Source organism: Lygodium microphyllum, unplaced genomic scaffold (genome assembly GCF_053477565.2).
Source record: "Lygodium microphyllum isolate KBCC unplaced genomic scaffold, Lygodium_microphyllum_v1.1.10 scaffold_153, whole genome shotgun sequence".
NCBI classification, from domain to species: domain Eukaryota; kingdom Viridiplantae; phylum Streptophyta; class Polypodiopsida; order Schizaeales; family Lygodiaceae; genus Lygodium; species Lygodium microphyllum.
In genome coordinates this window covers 57816-75066 of record NW_028229636.1, presented here as the reverse complement: position 1 = coordinate 75066, position 17251 = coordinate 57816, and positions in this window count along the sequence as shown.

Below are 17251 nucleotides of genomic sequence, written 5' to 3'. Positions count from 1 at the left end.
TAAGACATGACCATTAGTTCTGTATTAAATGCATCCTTACAAAAACTAATATATATACCGAGACAGTCTAGATACTCTAAGGATTTTTTCGTGACATGGGCCACAAAAACATCAGATCACTCTATACTGATTACGTTTAGGAGATGGTTCTGAACAATGTCTCTGCTTCAGTATTTGCATCCAAAAGGAGCTATTAACATAAAAAACCAATCATCAGTTGCTTCAAAATAGTATCCAGACTTGGCAGCTTCAACAGCACATTCTATGTCTTCATAAAGAGATCCAGCTACATTAACGCCCTGTCATCAATATACATCCCTTTACGACTGCTAAATATTGGAATCTCTGGCTGACCACCATCAAGTTGTAGATGGATGTTGTGCTCTTTAGGAATGTACCCAAAGTAACTGAGAGTTATGGTAATTGAGGATCAAAAGCTATAAGAGGAAGCAGCTACTGTAATTCTGAGTGATATTGACTGTTGCTTGAGCTGTAATGCCATTTCTAACAGTTGTGAAAAGTCTTCAGCTATGGGAATTTTCCAGATTGAGATAGGTATAACAGTGACATGAATTTTCTTGTCATCATCCCAATCTCTTCTAACACCTAAGACATGAAAGCATTTACATTCAAAAACCTTCGGAATTGAGGAATCTTCTATCTTGAAATTTTTCAAGAACCTCTGTGGTCACGACTTTGCTTTCGAAAACCCTTCGACAACAAGAGGCTTGGAAGCCATCCCAATGTAAAAGAAGTGCCAAGTTCTGAGGATCACCTCTACACATTTTCTTTTTAAATTTGTTGAGATGTCAACATTTTTTACAAACAAAATTATACTCTTGCATCTCTCAGTCAAAACCTTGTTCTAAAATTATTGAAAAACAAGACCTTGGAAAAGTTGTATATACTTTTCCACATGTAGGGTTGTTGCATACAACAACCATCTCATACTCAACATCAAGATTCCAGAAATCTTGATACTTGCAACACTTTGTTCCATCCCAAAACTCGTTTATGAGATTTGGTTGCATATGGATATCTTTCCTTAACCATCTTGTTTTATGATTCCACATGCTTAGAAATCATGACAAAGTGTCATGGATTGCACTAAAAGCTATAATTGTTTCTTAAGAGGCAAATAATCAATAGCTAACATTTCTCTCCTTGATTTATTGCATTTTTTACACTTTTCACAACATTCAATACAATCACGCTTTAATATTTTTTTTCTCATATTTTGTTTGCAAGAACACAAGACTACATCTTGGGGATAAGAATATTCTTTACTAGGTGTAAGAAGTTAAATTTCATGATCATTGTTTTACTTCCCATGCAAAACCTATAGCATTCAAGTTGGACCATGCCAATACCATGATACATAGAGTCAATTGCTCCCAAGATTTTGGGACTCTCACTCCATCAAGGTTTCCATCCCATGTATCAGGTAGTTGCACTAATACCTTACTTAAACTTGGCTTGCATTCTTGAACTCTTTGAGTCCTAGGCCTTGGATTGCCCATGTCTCCAAATAATAATTGGAGCATCTTCTCTTGTGCACTAATTGATATTTGGTTCTCATCCCAAAGAGCTTGAAGCTCAGTTATTTTTTGTATAGTTTGTTGATATAATGATGGCCCAATAATAGATATGTGATTGTCTATAGAAGGAACTATTTGAGGAGACTCGGCATGGTTAATTGAGTTGTTTTCATGACCGAAGGGGGGAATTATAGAAGTATTAATAGTTTGATCATTTCCTTGTTCATGTTGCCTTTCATTAGAAGTAGTAAGACCAATTTGCATACTTAGTGCATCATATTTGACCTTCAACATTTGGTGCTACCTAAGAAAAGTTTATGGACTAGCACTCCTCCCACCATCACAATATGCAAGGCAATCACACCACGTCGTACATAGTCTATTTAAATCATCTATGTTAGTCTCACCATGCACTGGAGATGATTCTTCATGCCTTCAGTTCTGAATATGTTCTGAATATGATCTCATTGCACGTTTGAGTCGCTTGGTTCACTAGCATGGGATCTTTCTAGAGAAGAATGTGTAATCCCAAGCATGTCATTTTTTATGTGTCTAAAATAAGTACTACGATACACTAATTGCCAACCTTCAATACTATGTGCACACTTATAGTTACATATACATTTTATTAATTTGCTTGTAGAAGAAGACATCCCTTACTTGAGTATCTTCAATATTCAATCCAAGGTTGATGAGATTATGAGATCCACAATTAAAACTCTAAGATTGAAAAAAAAAATGGCCCATAATATATTTTACATTAATAAAATATTTTAGTTTTATAGTTAATATCATAGTCTATATTAGCTCAGCAATAGAGGTACATTTAAAACCATAGTCTATAGGACTTTAGAAATAGAGCTACATTAAGCATATCAATCTCTAGCACCAAGCTAAATCTCCATCATGGGTTCCAATATTAGCATTGAGATATTTTCTCTTTAGAGACCCTTGATGTATGTTTGTTCTTCTCGTCCTAGCCTTGATCTCAAGAGCAAGAAGAAAAGAGGGTTCGTAAGGGAGATGAGAGCCTTGCACTATTAGAACTTATTTTTCTCATAAAATTTGCAAGAGAAGAGAGCCTTGCACTATGGGTATGATTTTGTATTAAACCTTAATGATAAGAAAGAAATGCTACAAAAATATCTAAGTAAGTTTCTTTTTTTTTATAGGAACATCTCTAGATGCCAAATATTCCCATCACATAAGGTAATAAAGATTAGTAATTAACTACTACTAGTTATCAAACCAAAATTTTAAAAATCCATGAAAAATGACAAGTGATTTTAACATGCAAAGTAGTTTATAAGTATGTAGCTTATACCAAATATAATTTTTATCTATAGCATACTCAAAGTAGCATGTTCAAATTTTAGATGATATGCTTATAAGCTATGTAGCTTTCACCTATGTACCTTAGTGGAAAGCTACATAGAATGAGACAACTACCTTGGCTAATATCTCTATATTTTCTTGATGCATTCCATCAAATTTGATTAATTTATACATTACTTCTCTTACCTCCAAAATATTATAATATTTTTTAAAAGTATTGTAGTTGCATTGCGAATACACCATCTTTGTACTTAAGATTTAAAAACATCAAGTTTCATCTTTATGCGTACAATCTAATATACTAGACCAAGTTTGGATTCATGTGATCATGAGATTAAAAATTCATGTGGAGATTTACCGATATTAAAAGGGTCTTCCACTATTATGTAATGTTTGTAAGGAATATGAAATGAGAGATTTGGTACCACTGCATCAAGTTCTCATGTGAAGATTTATATACTAATAAAAGGCCTTATATAGTACTTACTTTCACAAGTCAATCTCCACTAGACCAATAACATCTTCATGAATGTTGTAAAGTTAGTCTCCCATTGATATATTGGCAACCTTCAAATATTTTCTTTCTTTCTTATATGTAATACTTCTCTTATAGAGCATAGTAACTACTATGCTAATATGACTACTTGGTACAATTATCTTGCATGATTAAAGGTGGGCCCCATGGGTACAATTTTAGTTGTGGTAGACTGAGATCACTAGCTGCATGAAAAGTCTACTACATGCAGATCTGATAGACTATCCTCCTCCTCCTCCTCCTCTCTATGAGACATTTGTGATCTCACTTTTCATACATGCTCTGGCTCTGTTTTGTGATGGGGTTTACCAACATCAATCTCCATCTACCAGCAACTTGATGGATTTTTGTGATCAGGGTGACATGTTCAGCAGGCTCCAATGGAAAGAAGGTTGTACCATGAAGGAGCAGGATGCAGCAAGGGTTGTGTGAAAGCTTCCACAAACGCTTGCGACATGCCACAACACTATATTGGGGAATTTGAAAATTTCCATACACTTTGGGAATCCGAAATACCTTTATTATTTGACCACATGGTCAAACCTTTTTGTCTTACTTAAAGGTGGAGTTTGCCCTAAATGCTATATAAGCTACCTTTCCAAATCCTCCTTTTAAATATGTATCAATATTTAGCCATGTGGTCAAGTTTTTATCACTTATTTGAAATTGGGACTTGGGAAATTTCCAAATTCTCTAATATGGTGTTCCACGCTCGCGTCATCATACATCGCGATGTTAAGCTAGAGAATGTCTTGTTCATACATTGATCATGTGTTGCTAGATATAAATTTCTCTAATGAAAGCTTAGTTTATTTATTCTAATTGTTTCTATGAGATGTTCTTATCAAAGAGCTTGATTGTGAATAGTTGCAAGCTGGGTAAGCTCTGAGTTCATGTTTTTTCTCTCTTACAAATGGTTACAAGACTGAGCTCCAAGTTCGTTGTCAGAGAGTTTTTTGTTCATAATATAAATCATAGAATTCTTATGTTTACAGAAGAACTTTATTAGGAATTATATGAGGAATTTTCATACATAACTCAGTGATTGTTACCCAACAACCAACTTAGATATCACTTAGTTTCATAAGTTCTTTTGTAACTATCATACAATTTTCAGTTGTACCATGTATATTCATAAAAATTAAGTCTACGGGAACCCACAACTTGATCAGCTGGAAGTAATTGATAGTTTGTAGGCTAAGTCACATTGGTTCAAGAGTGATCAATTAAATTTATAATGTCTTGACTCTCATTGTCAGAGCACGTAGGATTGAAGGTCACCATAGGGTTTTGGCAAGAAAACTAGACAAGATAGATCGAGATGTGTCTTCAAGAGATAAGTAGATTACAGTGAATGTTTAAAGGTTCAAGAGGTACTTCATGGTTAATCATAGGAGTTTGAGAGAGAAGAATGTATGGGGGTTCAAGAGCTTAGACTCCGGAGATGGTAGAGATAAGAGAAGGGTTGAAGGTTTCAAGCCAAGTTCTTGAAGATGTTAATAGAGCTTCCAACTACATGTTCTTAGCAAATATCACAAGAGTATTACCTCAAACATTCTAACTCAAATCAAGCTTGTTTTCTTGACTATAAGAGCAAACAAAAATTATAAAATCAAGTACAATATGCTGTCATGTATCATAAACGACTCTATATCCCATCATTCCTACATGATTCCATAGCATGAATCAACTTTGCGTGATTACATTTAATGTAGACTGTAAGGGACAAAAGCTTACGAGTCAATTACAAGGCTTATAGGGCAAAGAGACAAGCTTCAAGAGAGCTTCAAATTGAGTTCTTGATAAGGATAAGTTACCACAGCCAAGAAATAAGAGAAAAAACTCTTCTTAATTCAATTCAAAGCATCTATGAATGATCTACAAACATTGCCCTACCATAGGGGCACATAATACTTGCATATTTTGACAATATGTCTTCTATAGAGTAAGAAATAAATTAAAAGAAAATTGCCATAGCTAATTCTATGAATATGGCTGAAGATATCAGCAATATCTTCAAGAATTCACCCATGATGATAGCATAAACTTCCCCTAACACGGTGTTGGTGCATTTAGTGTCGAAAGTCTACCACGGGGGTAAGAGACAGTAGGGTGAAGGGAGATTCACCAAGAGGAGTATGCAAAGAGAAGGGATTCAAAGAAATAGAAGACTTAGAAGAATACTCACAGAAAGAAATAGAAAATGTAGATGAATACTAACAAAGATGAAGCCTCTCAGTTTATTTCTGCATTATGAGAAGATAAAACTCTTATAGACAAAAATTTATATAAAATAATACCTTTCTCTATGCTACTCAAATCGCCAATCTAAGGCTTCCATTGGCTTGAAAAGGGGGGTAAAATACCAACACATTTGGCTAGAATTCTGCTAGATCACTCCCTCTTCATCTCTCAATTCAGAGTGTTGTTCATTGCCTGAAAACAATGATCGGGCATTGCGTGATTTTGCTAGTCTTTCTTTTTACATAAAATCCTCTCAAAATAGTTGAAAGCTACATGCTTTCTTTTACATGTTATCCTAATCTAGAATTTATCTACAGTTTTATGCATTTTTACAAGAGATAATATCTAAAATATCAAAAACTAGCTAAAACTTTTTAAAAAATCTAATATTTTTTAGCCATGGACACTAACACTAATGCTTAAAGTGGCATTGGCTCTCTAGATCTATAAGTAAGCTGCACTCTAGAGTTTTTCACACGATGCGCATGTAGCGGCATGACATCCACCCCCTCTTAGGCTGCACATTCTCTGGCATGTGCCAAAGTCTTACGGATCTGCAGTGTCAGAAGAAGTATCTTCTGCCATGTTAATGTCTTCTTCTTCTGCCTCTTCTTCTTCCTCTATGTCTTCATGCCCTTGAATTGTATCTAAGTTTTCTAACTCATATGTTGAACTTTCTCTTCATTTGAAGAGCTTGATTCTTTTTCCAACTATGGGTATCTTCATGCTTGTTCCATCCAATTCAACCAATGATATGTGGCATTGTCATGAACGACCTTTTCCACATACGGGCCAAACCAACACTTTATTATCTTCCTAGAAGCACTGTATTGATTATCTAGGCTCTTTTCATAGACAAGCACCTAGTCATTTTCTTGGATACCTCTAGGCTGAAGTCGATGTTGCCTATCAAATCTTCTTTTGTTTTTTAGTCTTGTTGTTTTTAACTTCTTAATACTACTTGAACATCTTCAGGCCTTCTTTCTAGCTGCCATATGCGGAAAGTCAGCAACGCTTCTCTACTGATGCCTTCCTCCCAAGGTAGAAGACTCCATGCGAGAATAGATTCTTCAATTGGCATTTTTGGTTGTTTTCCATGCGTAAGTTCAACTGGCATATAGCTAGTCACTATAGTGTGAGTAGTCCGATCAGCCCATAATGGAAAAGGTAGCATTTTAGGCCATTCTTTGATCTTTCCTCTGCAAGACTTTGTTAGAGCTTTGAGAATAGGCTAATGTCCTCTCTCACTCTTTCCATTGCCTTCAGGATTGTAGGCTGATGTCAAAGCCAACTTGATACCCGATTGAGCAAAGAAGTTGCATGCCTCATCGGCATCCAATTCTCTCTATCTGCGGTTACCTTGCCAACACAGTCATATCTGTAAAATACTTCTTCAAGCAAAAAGTGACAAATAACTTGAGTGGTCTTGGTTGTTAAAGCTTTACCTTCAACTTGATTGGTTATATCTTCTCTTGCAAGCACTAAATACCACATATTTTATATCCCTATAGGCATGGTTACAAGATCAATAACCCATCTATAATGTATAGACAAGGGATAAGTCGATTGTAACCCATCTCGATGCTTGACCATAGAATACATCTGACACACATAACATGTTTCAACAAAATTCTCTATATCTCGATACATGTTTTGCCACGAGTATTTTTCTTTGACTTTAATATTGTTTCCCCATATACCTCTATGGCCAACCCATAAGATTTCATGAAATTCCTTCATTACTTGTAGTTGCAACCTTTTATTACCTAAAACATGAACATGCGCTCCTTTCTTCTTCTTTGCATGCTTCCATAGATGCCCATTTTTAAGAAAGAAGCCATAAGTTTTCCTCTTAATATGTTTGAGCTCTTCATCAGTCCAAGTCTCTTTCTTCTTCATTGTGCTCAAATATTGGCCAATCTTCAGCCAATCTTCTTCATAATCTTCTTCAAGGAAATGAACTAGAACTTGAGCAATGTAAGAAGCATGATGTCTTCTAGTTGACCACCCTTATTCCATAGATAAATCTTTGATCTTTGTTGTTGTATGCTGATTTACAGCATTACCTTTTCCTATTCTTACTATACTTAATACTATACTATTAAAAATATTAGCTTTACCCGCAAGATTCAGCTTTGGGTTTGTATATGCAGCAACTGAAAAGGTACTTTCAGTAGCCATGGAATGAAATTCAGGAAGTATAGATTCTTCAGCTTCATCTTCTTCCATCAGCTCTTCTTCATTGTCATATCTTGCACGTAACAGCATGTTAGCAACTAGATTCGCCTTTTCTACATTATGCTTTAATTTGAGGTTGATACATTTGATATATGCAATCCATCTTAGCATAGCAATGTCGAGTATAGAGCAGTTGGCAATCATGCCCAAGAGTGGAAGACAATCAGTTTCTACCACTACGGAAGCACCTATAAAGTATTCATGATCATACTTTAATGCTCTTACAACTCTCCACAATTCCCTTTTTACTTGTGCATACCTTCTTTGTTGTTCATTCAAAACCTTTGCTCCAAAATGAATTTCATATCTATTACCTTCAAGGTGTTCTTGGCCAACAGCCCATCCTATCCCAATGGGACTTGTATCCACAGTAAGGATGATGGGTTGACCATTTGAATAATCAGCCCTTTTGAGAGTGGGGGCTAAAATTAACAACTTCTTTAGTTTGCATATAGTGAGAGTATGCTCTTTCCCCCAAGAGAATCTTTGGCCTTTTCTTAATAATTGATAGAGATTTTCAGCTACATGAGCAAAATATGGTCTCCATACGAGATAGAATACAGATGCGCCAAGAAATCTTCTCACCTATAAAATATTTGTGCATTTTTGTTGCATTCTAATGATGGCATCTATCTTGATTGGTGAAGGTTTATGTCCGTAGGGGCCATATACCACTAGGATTTCTTCCACTCCAAAAATTGACTTAGCTCCTGAAAGGGTAAGATGTACCTCTTCTAGCCTTGTCAAAATCTTGTCACAATCATGAATATGGTTAACTACAAATGTCATGTAGCCAACTTCATCAAGCTTCACATTCTGCTTATTGACTTCACATCCCTTGATAGGTACATCATCAAGAAATGGAGGAGTAAGTTGTGAAATAAAGACCCTTAAGACTTTGTGCATGGCATTCATCATATGGGCTACGGAGTTTGTTGCACCTTCTGGTAGAGTGCACATGTGGACTAATCTAAGAGTTTTCTTCATTGTGGCAATGTCTCAACTTTCTAATGAAAGTTGAAATTGGTCATATCTTGAATATAGGTCACCCATAGAATAAATTTCTCTACCTGCAAAAGCTTCAGCAAACTCCTCAACAATTGGACCCGAACCAACATTTTGGATTGTGACAAGATTAAAAGGCTATAGATCTTGAATGAATCATAAGGATCTATTTTTCTTGGGCACGGTAAACCATCGATTTGTGTAAGGTTTTGAAGAAGGTTCTAAAATCTTCATTCTGATCTTCTCATTTAGAAGTTCCAATAATTTGGGCAAATGCGTCCTTGGAACGGGAATGGGCTTGAGGTTACAAGGCACATGTGGGACCGTAAAAATGACTATAGGAGCCAAATATTTGGATCCACACAGCCTATTTCACTTGGCTGAAATGCAAAAGTTTTTCCATGTTTCATTAGCATTTGCATAAAAGAGAGCTTTTCAGCCTGCGAAATGAAAGAGTTTTCACCTATTTTGAGCTCTTTTATACTTTTATATGTGAACTTGTGACCAATATTGGAAGGAACACGAAGACTTGGGTGATTTGCTATCCTACAGCCTCTGGATCTCCACCATGTGTTTGGTACCCACACTTAGTCTTTGGTGTTTACCATGTTTGTGGTGTGCCCATACTTTGTAGGTAGTTGCTCATTAAAGCCTCTACACACTTTGTACTTCTCTGGTTGTGATTGAGGAGGGATGTTGAGATTTGCAACCATATCCATGCTACCTCTTTGTATGAAGCAAATGGGCAGAGGATATGCAGGCTACTTGAATTCCATAGGTATAAAGAGGAAGATTGCCACCTACCCTATTCTATATAACATTGTACTTGGATGTCACTTTCATATATGATGAATGCAATGTCATTATCATTTTGTTCTTCAACTTAGTGTACTTGGTTTGCTTGTGTTTGTACTTCTAGCCAAGTCTTGATTCCTGTAATGTCTAAGTAACATGAGTCTAGTGTTGGTCTATGAGCCACCATAGCTACCATGCTCTAGATTCATGTTTTGCATAGCATATGGGATCTAGGACATCTCTTCCTGGAGCATACATCATTTTTCTATTTCTCAACATATATGTGAAGTCATTCTATTAACCAAGGATTGGAAGTGGAGATATATGCCTCCTTTACCATCAAATTATCAGCACAAAAGTCATTCTATCATTTCTTTATGTAGTCCAACCATCAACCGATCTAACAGTCTCCCTTAACTTACTTGCAATCTCTGAAATATTGCTACTTAACCCTTTCTTTTGAACTACAATCCCTAGAACACCATATTGGGAAATGTGGAAATTTCCTATAAGCTTGGGGCACGTGGTCAAATCTTTGGATTTGTCATAACTTGAACACTATAACTTCAAATCCAGCACTCTATAGCTCAATAGATTCCATTTTTCAAGTGCTTTTCGATTTGATAGGTCACATCATATGGTTTTGAGAAACTTATGGGCATGTTATCCGGGTGCCACCTTTTTTGTATTCAAAAAATGGGAATTGGGAGATTCCCAAACTCACTAATATTGTATTCTAGCATGTTAACTCTAATGTTTTCAACATTTTAACTAGAGAAATAACTCATTTAAAAACTCTTAATTTGCCCTTAACTTCTACTAATATTTCAATGCAACCATTAATATTCAATAATCATTACTTTTGCCTTGAATAACATTTTAGAAAGGAAGTATAAGCAAATGAACTCCATTACCTATGAAAATTTCAAAAAAAAAAAAAAACTCTAAACATAAAATAAACTATAGTATGTATTCATTCCTCCCACTAACTCCTTCATTATCAGAAGTTATTAATTTTTTTCTATTACTGTGAGAAAAATGAAAACATTAATAATATTTATATATGAAAATAAAAAATCAAACCATATTAATAAAATGTTTGACATAATAAATTTAATTTGTGTACCATTTCGCATCAATAAAATCTACCATTTGTCATTAATATTCAATAATTACTTCCTAAAAATAGCTTAAAATCGCCATTTTAATCCTTAAAAAGTATATAATTTGAGTTCCAGAGATCCATTTGATCTAATAACTAATAAAAATCCATCATGGTTAGATGCAACTATTATTTGAGGTTTTATCATTAATTACTCATTAATATTTTAAATTTTTACTAGTTTTGATAAAAACGGTCATTTTTGTCATTAAAATACATAAATCTATTAATAAAGTCATCTCCAGAGGTTGAAATTTCAGTCATAGGTTTATTTCAATGTTTTTTACTTTGTTTCAATTCATTTCTCATTAATGTTGTCCAAAATTCTTAAATTTTCTTAATTATGGTATAAAAATGCAGTTTTTAGTGTACTTCCTATCATTTCTTTATCATTTTGATCCATCCAATGCAAGGACTCAAATTCTTTTCATTCATTTGACACTTAGAGATGAAAAACTTAATACATTCAACCATAAATCATTCAATCTATACATCTTTTATTCAAATTTTGATGCAAAGAGAAATACTCGATAAGGAGATAACATAAGATCTTCAATCGTGTTTGGGGGTACTGGTGCTTGCTCCTCCTCTTCCTTCATGCTCAAAAATCTTCAAGTCCTCTAATCTCCCACATTTTTCACTAATATGCACTAATCTCCTCTTAAACTTGTTGAAATTTCCTCTCTCTACACTCAATAATGCTCTTCAATAATGGTATGAAGATAAAGAAGATAAAAGAGATGATCATTTGTAGCCAAAGCATGCTAAAATTGTGTCCAAAATCTGCAACAAACTCATCAGCATTCTCATGAATGTTGGTGCCATGTTTTCTTGTTGCCTTCTCTCTTTCTTTAACTCCTTCTTCACATGACATCGCCCCCCCCCCCCCCCCCCCCAACTTCTTAACTAACCCCTCTTCAAATTTCAAGATTTTCGCACTTGAACCAAATTTTTCCGACTTCTTTCGACAACATTAGACATATTTTGTTTATGCCCATGGTTTCTTGACCCAAATTCCATGTTTGCATGGTAAATTATACCCACATTTCTTCCCGTCTCCAAGATGTCTAAGGTTTTTTTACTGAAAATTATTGCCCACATCCTCCTTCTATCACTTATTATTTTTTTGCTCCCTAAATTCTTCATCTAAAATATCCCAACTCTCTACTTCTAATTCCACCTCAGTACAACCCTAATACGACTTTACAATCTTAAATTTATTAATTTTTTATGAAAAATAGTGTGTGATACAAAGCCAAAGCCCTTCAATTTGCATGAAAAATAGTCTAAAAATAGTTCAAAATAAGTAGTCATCACGAAGAGATTGAATAGACCGATATTCTTAGTTGGATTGCGAAGACTCCAACTCTAAAGACATGATTAAGACCCGCCAAAAATTTTTAAGTAAGTATATCATTCCTTTATTCAATAACATGGCAAATATTTAATTTGTCATGCTTAAAATTTTTAATACATGCACTTAAACTTGATTGTGCATTGTAATGAAAGAAGCTAAGAGGAGAGAGAAGGAGAGCTGAGGAGAGATAAAGAGAACAAGAGAAGAAGGAAGAAGACTAAAAGAAGAGAGAGAAATAGAGAAAAGAGGAGAGAAGGAAGGAGGAAGCCATGGAAGCTGGAGATGAAGATGAAGAGTATGATCTTGATAATAACTCGTTGCCCTAATCTAGGGCTCTTACACCTTAAATACCTCGGTCAGTGTGACGGGGTGTCTAAACCCCAGTCGGTGTGTATCCGGCTTGTTACAATCCATCCCCACTCGAAAGGTTTTTGCCCTCAAAAACAAGGAGAAATAGAGGGGAGTGATGGGTGGGCTAAGGGAGGGTTGCAAAGTACTACTCAGAGCCCTTGATAATGAAGATTAGTTGTGGAGAGACTAGGGACAGCATGCAATCCGAAACCGGTCTGCTAAAGTAAATTGATCATAAATTCTGATAGGTTGCTCCAAATAGGGCACACCATATGTTGAAACGGAGCTTATGACGAGTACTTTCATCGTATGTACAATGCTCGTGCATGTGAGTTGAGTAAGTACAAAACTGTTCTAAAACAGTGTGCAGTCTACGGGTAGAGGGTGGGCAATTTGAGGCATGACCAGTTAGTCTTCCAATGGTTGGGGTTCACGGAGGTAGGGAAATTCATTGAGGATGGTTGTTGGGCGCCAAAAGGCTTCTTCCAAGGGTAGGCCTTGCCATTTGATGAGGTATTCTTTGATGGATCGGGATCGTAACTGCTTATCTCACACTCCCCAATGATTGTTTCAGGGATATATTGAGTGATGCCCTCTTCATCTATGGGGGAAAGTTCTTCCACATAGTCCACTGAGGAGCCTACAAAGGGTTTCAGGTGACTGTCATGAAACACATTGTGGATTTTGGTGGTAGGGGGGAGTTCTAAGCGGTAGGCCAAGTCGCCAACTCTCTTCAGGATTCGATATGGGCCATAGAAATGATGGGCTAGCTTGTTACTGCTGCCCTCTTTGAGAGTTGAGTAGCGAGACTTAGGCACCTTTGAAAGGACCAATTCCCCCTCCTGGAATTCCAAATGCCTTCATTTTTCATCAACATAGAGTTTCATGTGTGTTTGGGCCTTCTGAAGATTCAGTTTGCATTGCTGAAGTAGAGCTTGCATGTGATCCAATTCAACTTGACTCTAAGGGTTGATCTTATCAGTAAACAAGACTGTAGGAAGGGGAACCTTATACCCGTATAAGGCCTCAAAAGGGGAAACTTCAATGCTAGAGTGTGTGGAGTTATTATATGCAAACTCAGCCAAGTGAAGCCACGTATCCCAACTGTGTTGTACATCATGGCAAAAGTGCCTCAAATATGTCTCAAGCCATTTGTTCACTCTATCAGTTTGGCCATCAGTCTCTGAGGGTGGTACATAGTGGATGAGCAAGCTTGGTCCCCATGGAGGTGAAAATTGTCTGCCAAAAGTTGCTCATAAACTTTGCATCCCGATCATGTACTATGACTTGTGGTAAGCCACGTAGCTTGAAGACATTTTCCATAAACTAAGTGGCCACTTGAGAGGCAGTATATTGGATCTTAGTGGGGATAAAGTGGGTAGCTTTGATGAGGCAATCAACTACCACATAAATACTGTTCCACCCTTTCTTAGTCACAGGAAGGCTAGTGATAAAGTCCATTGTGATGTGAGTCCATTTCCCTTCAGGGATAGGGAGAGGCTGCAAGAGGCCAGCGGGCCTGAGTGTACTATCCTTGTTCTATTGGCATGGAATACATTGGGTCACAAAGTCCTTGATGTCCCTCCATAAGCCTTTTCAATGAAAGCTCTTGGCAATCCTATCATACATTTTGAAAACACCCAAGTGACAAGCAATGGGGCAAGAATGCATTTCTTCCATGATCTTCTGTGTGAAAGGGGAAGTGTGTGGGATGACTATCTTTCCATGGGACCAAATAAGGCCATGCTTGAGCTGATATTGGGAGTTTTCAGCCATAACCCCATGCTGTAATTTTTGAAATGTGTGGCCGAAATGATCATCTAAAAAGTAAGCCTCTTGGAGCTCTTCAACCCAATCACTGTGCAACTCTGAGATAGAGGACACTCTACATGCCCACATTCGAGAGAGAGAATCAGCCACAATATTATCCTTGCCTTGCATGTGTGAAATGTCAAAGTCATAGTTTTGTAAGGTTGCCACCCATGCCTTTGCTTAGGAGTCAAAGTAGACAGAGTCAAGAAGTATTGGAGGACTCGGTGATCGCTTTTCACTTGGAAGCGGCTGCCATACAAATAGTGGTGCCATTTCTTGATGGCATGGAGGGTGGCCAACATCTCTTGGTCATATACATTTAGTTGCATCTCCTTCTCATCAAGCTTGCGGCTTTCAAATGTAATCACACCATGCTCTTGCAACAATATTGCACCAATATCCTAGCCACTCGCATCACAATGAATGGTAAATAGCTTAGAGGAGTTAGGGAAAACAAGGATGGGGGCTGAAGTAAGCACATCCTTTAACTGTTTGAAGCTATGATCCGCAGTGGAATCCCAAAAGAATGACTCTTTTTTCAAGCGATCAGTCAAAGGTGTTGCAATGGTGGCATAGTGCTTAATGAAGCATCTATAGAATGAATAGAGACCAAGGAAGCCAAGCAAGAAAGTAGTGGTGGAAGGAGTGGGCCAATCTTTAACACATTACACCTTTTTCGGGTCAGCTTGTATACCATTTTTGCTCACAATGTGTCCCAAGTACTCCACAGATGTCTGCATGAATATGCATTTGCTCTCCTTAGCAAAGAGTCGATGCTCTCTCAATATGTCAAACACCCTCATAACGTGTGTCAAGTGCTCCATAGATGACTTGCTATAAATGAGGATGTCATCAAAGAAAACAAGCACGAACTTGAACAGAAAGGGCTGTAGGATTTTGTTCATGAGGATTTGAAAGGTGGCAGGGGCATAAGTCAACCCAAAAGGCATCACAAGAAAATGGTAAAGTCCACGATCAGTCCTGAAGGCTGTTTTTCATCTCCTGCCCGCATATGAATCTGATGGTAGCCAGAGCGCAAGTCAATCTTAGTGAAAATGCATGCCCCTTTTAATTCATCTAGCAAATCATCAATCCATGGTATGGGGTAGCAGTTCTTCACTGTAATTTTGTTCAAATCTCTGTAGTCAATGCACATGAGAAAGGAGCCATCTTTCTTTTTGACTAAGAGGATAGGGGATGCATAGGGGGAAGTACTTAGTTCAATGAAGCCCATCTCCAACAACTCCTTGATTTGCTTTGCAACCTCTTCACGCTCACACTTGGAGAGTCTATAGGGGGGTTTGTTCACTAACTTGGAATGGGGCTCTAGGTCAAGTGGGTGGTCCACTTGTCTCTTGGGAGGGAGGGATGTAGGCATCTAAAATAAGTCATTTTATCCCTCAAGTAAGGCCTGCAAGGCAGAGTCATGAGGTACTGCGGAGGGCTGATCAGAAATGTCCTCTTTTAAGTGGAAAACAAAGATTTGTGAGCATTTCTTAAACTCCCGTTTGAGTTGCTTTGTTGTAATGAGCTGAAAATCAGCATGATCGCGAACTCCCTCTAGGTGGATAGGCTATCCATGCATCATAAACTCCATGTAAAGCTGAGAGAAGTCCATAGAAAATTTCCCCAATTGTTTCAGGAAATCATAGCCCAAGACAAAATGAATGGGGCCCATATCTAGGGCAATCAAATCAACCAGTGCCACATAATTTTCAGCCAGGAATAAGGGAACTGCAGGACATACATGTGTGCTGATTTCTTCTTCTCCATTTGCTACTTGGACCTTCAAGGGGTGGTGTGATGCCATAGGGATACATTTCAACCATTCAATGGCTTATTTATTGAAAAAACTGTGAGTGCTTCCACTATCCACAAGGATAAAAACATGCTTTCCATTGATACCACCATAGGGGTACATTTCAACCATTCAATGGCTTATTTATTGACAAAACTGTGAGTGCTTCCACTATCCACAAGGATAAAAACATGCTTTTCATTGATACTGCCTTGAATACAAAGGGTATTGGGGATGTGAGAACCCGTCCAAGCATCCAAGGAGATCAAGGAAAGGGAAGTGGGAGGTGCGTGGGATGTTAAATCAAGTACCTGTGAGGGATCACCGCCCGAGTCAAAGGGAAACTCATCCTCTAGGTCATAGAACTGCTCATGATCAACATCCTCTGTGGGCTCAGTCTCGTCAATGGCCAGGTCATCCTCCTCATTGTGCCAATCTTCCATGACATACATGCTATGAACTTTGACCTTAGCTGTCTTGTACGGGCATTTGAAGGCATGATTAGCAATGTACTTATCTTCACATTTAAAGCATAGGCCCTTTTCTTTCTATTCCTTCACAACATCTGGGGAGATGAACTGTTGACTACTAGATCCATGGGAAGGTGATGTAGTGGACTGTTTATTTTCAGCATACTTATTTTCAATAGTAGAGCCCAATGCTATCTCAAAAGTGCCCATTTTTCTTTCAGCATAGAAGGCGGGGTAAGTGGGTACTTTGGGCTATTATTAGGCATAGAAATGCTTCAAAAACCACCTCCATATGGGGCTGATCGTGAAGGATTGCGGGGAGGTCCAACACCTTGCTAAAAATGCTCATTCTTACAGTACTTTCTTGCATATCTCTTAGCCAGTTCGATTGCATCAAACAGTGTAGTAGGTATTTGGGCCATGACATCAGTCGCGATAGACTCGGTTCCAACCCATAGATGTACTTGTGCAATTTAGCATCGACACTAATGCTTTCCACATGCATGGTCAAGTTCATGAATTGGTTGGTATAGTCACGTACAATGAGGTTACGTTGGTCAAGAGTATACCATCATCTTGCTAACCATTCTTTTTCCATAGGGGACACAAAA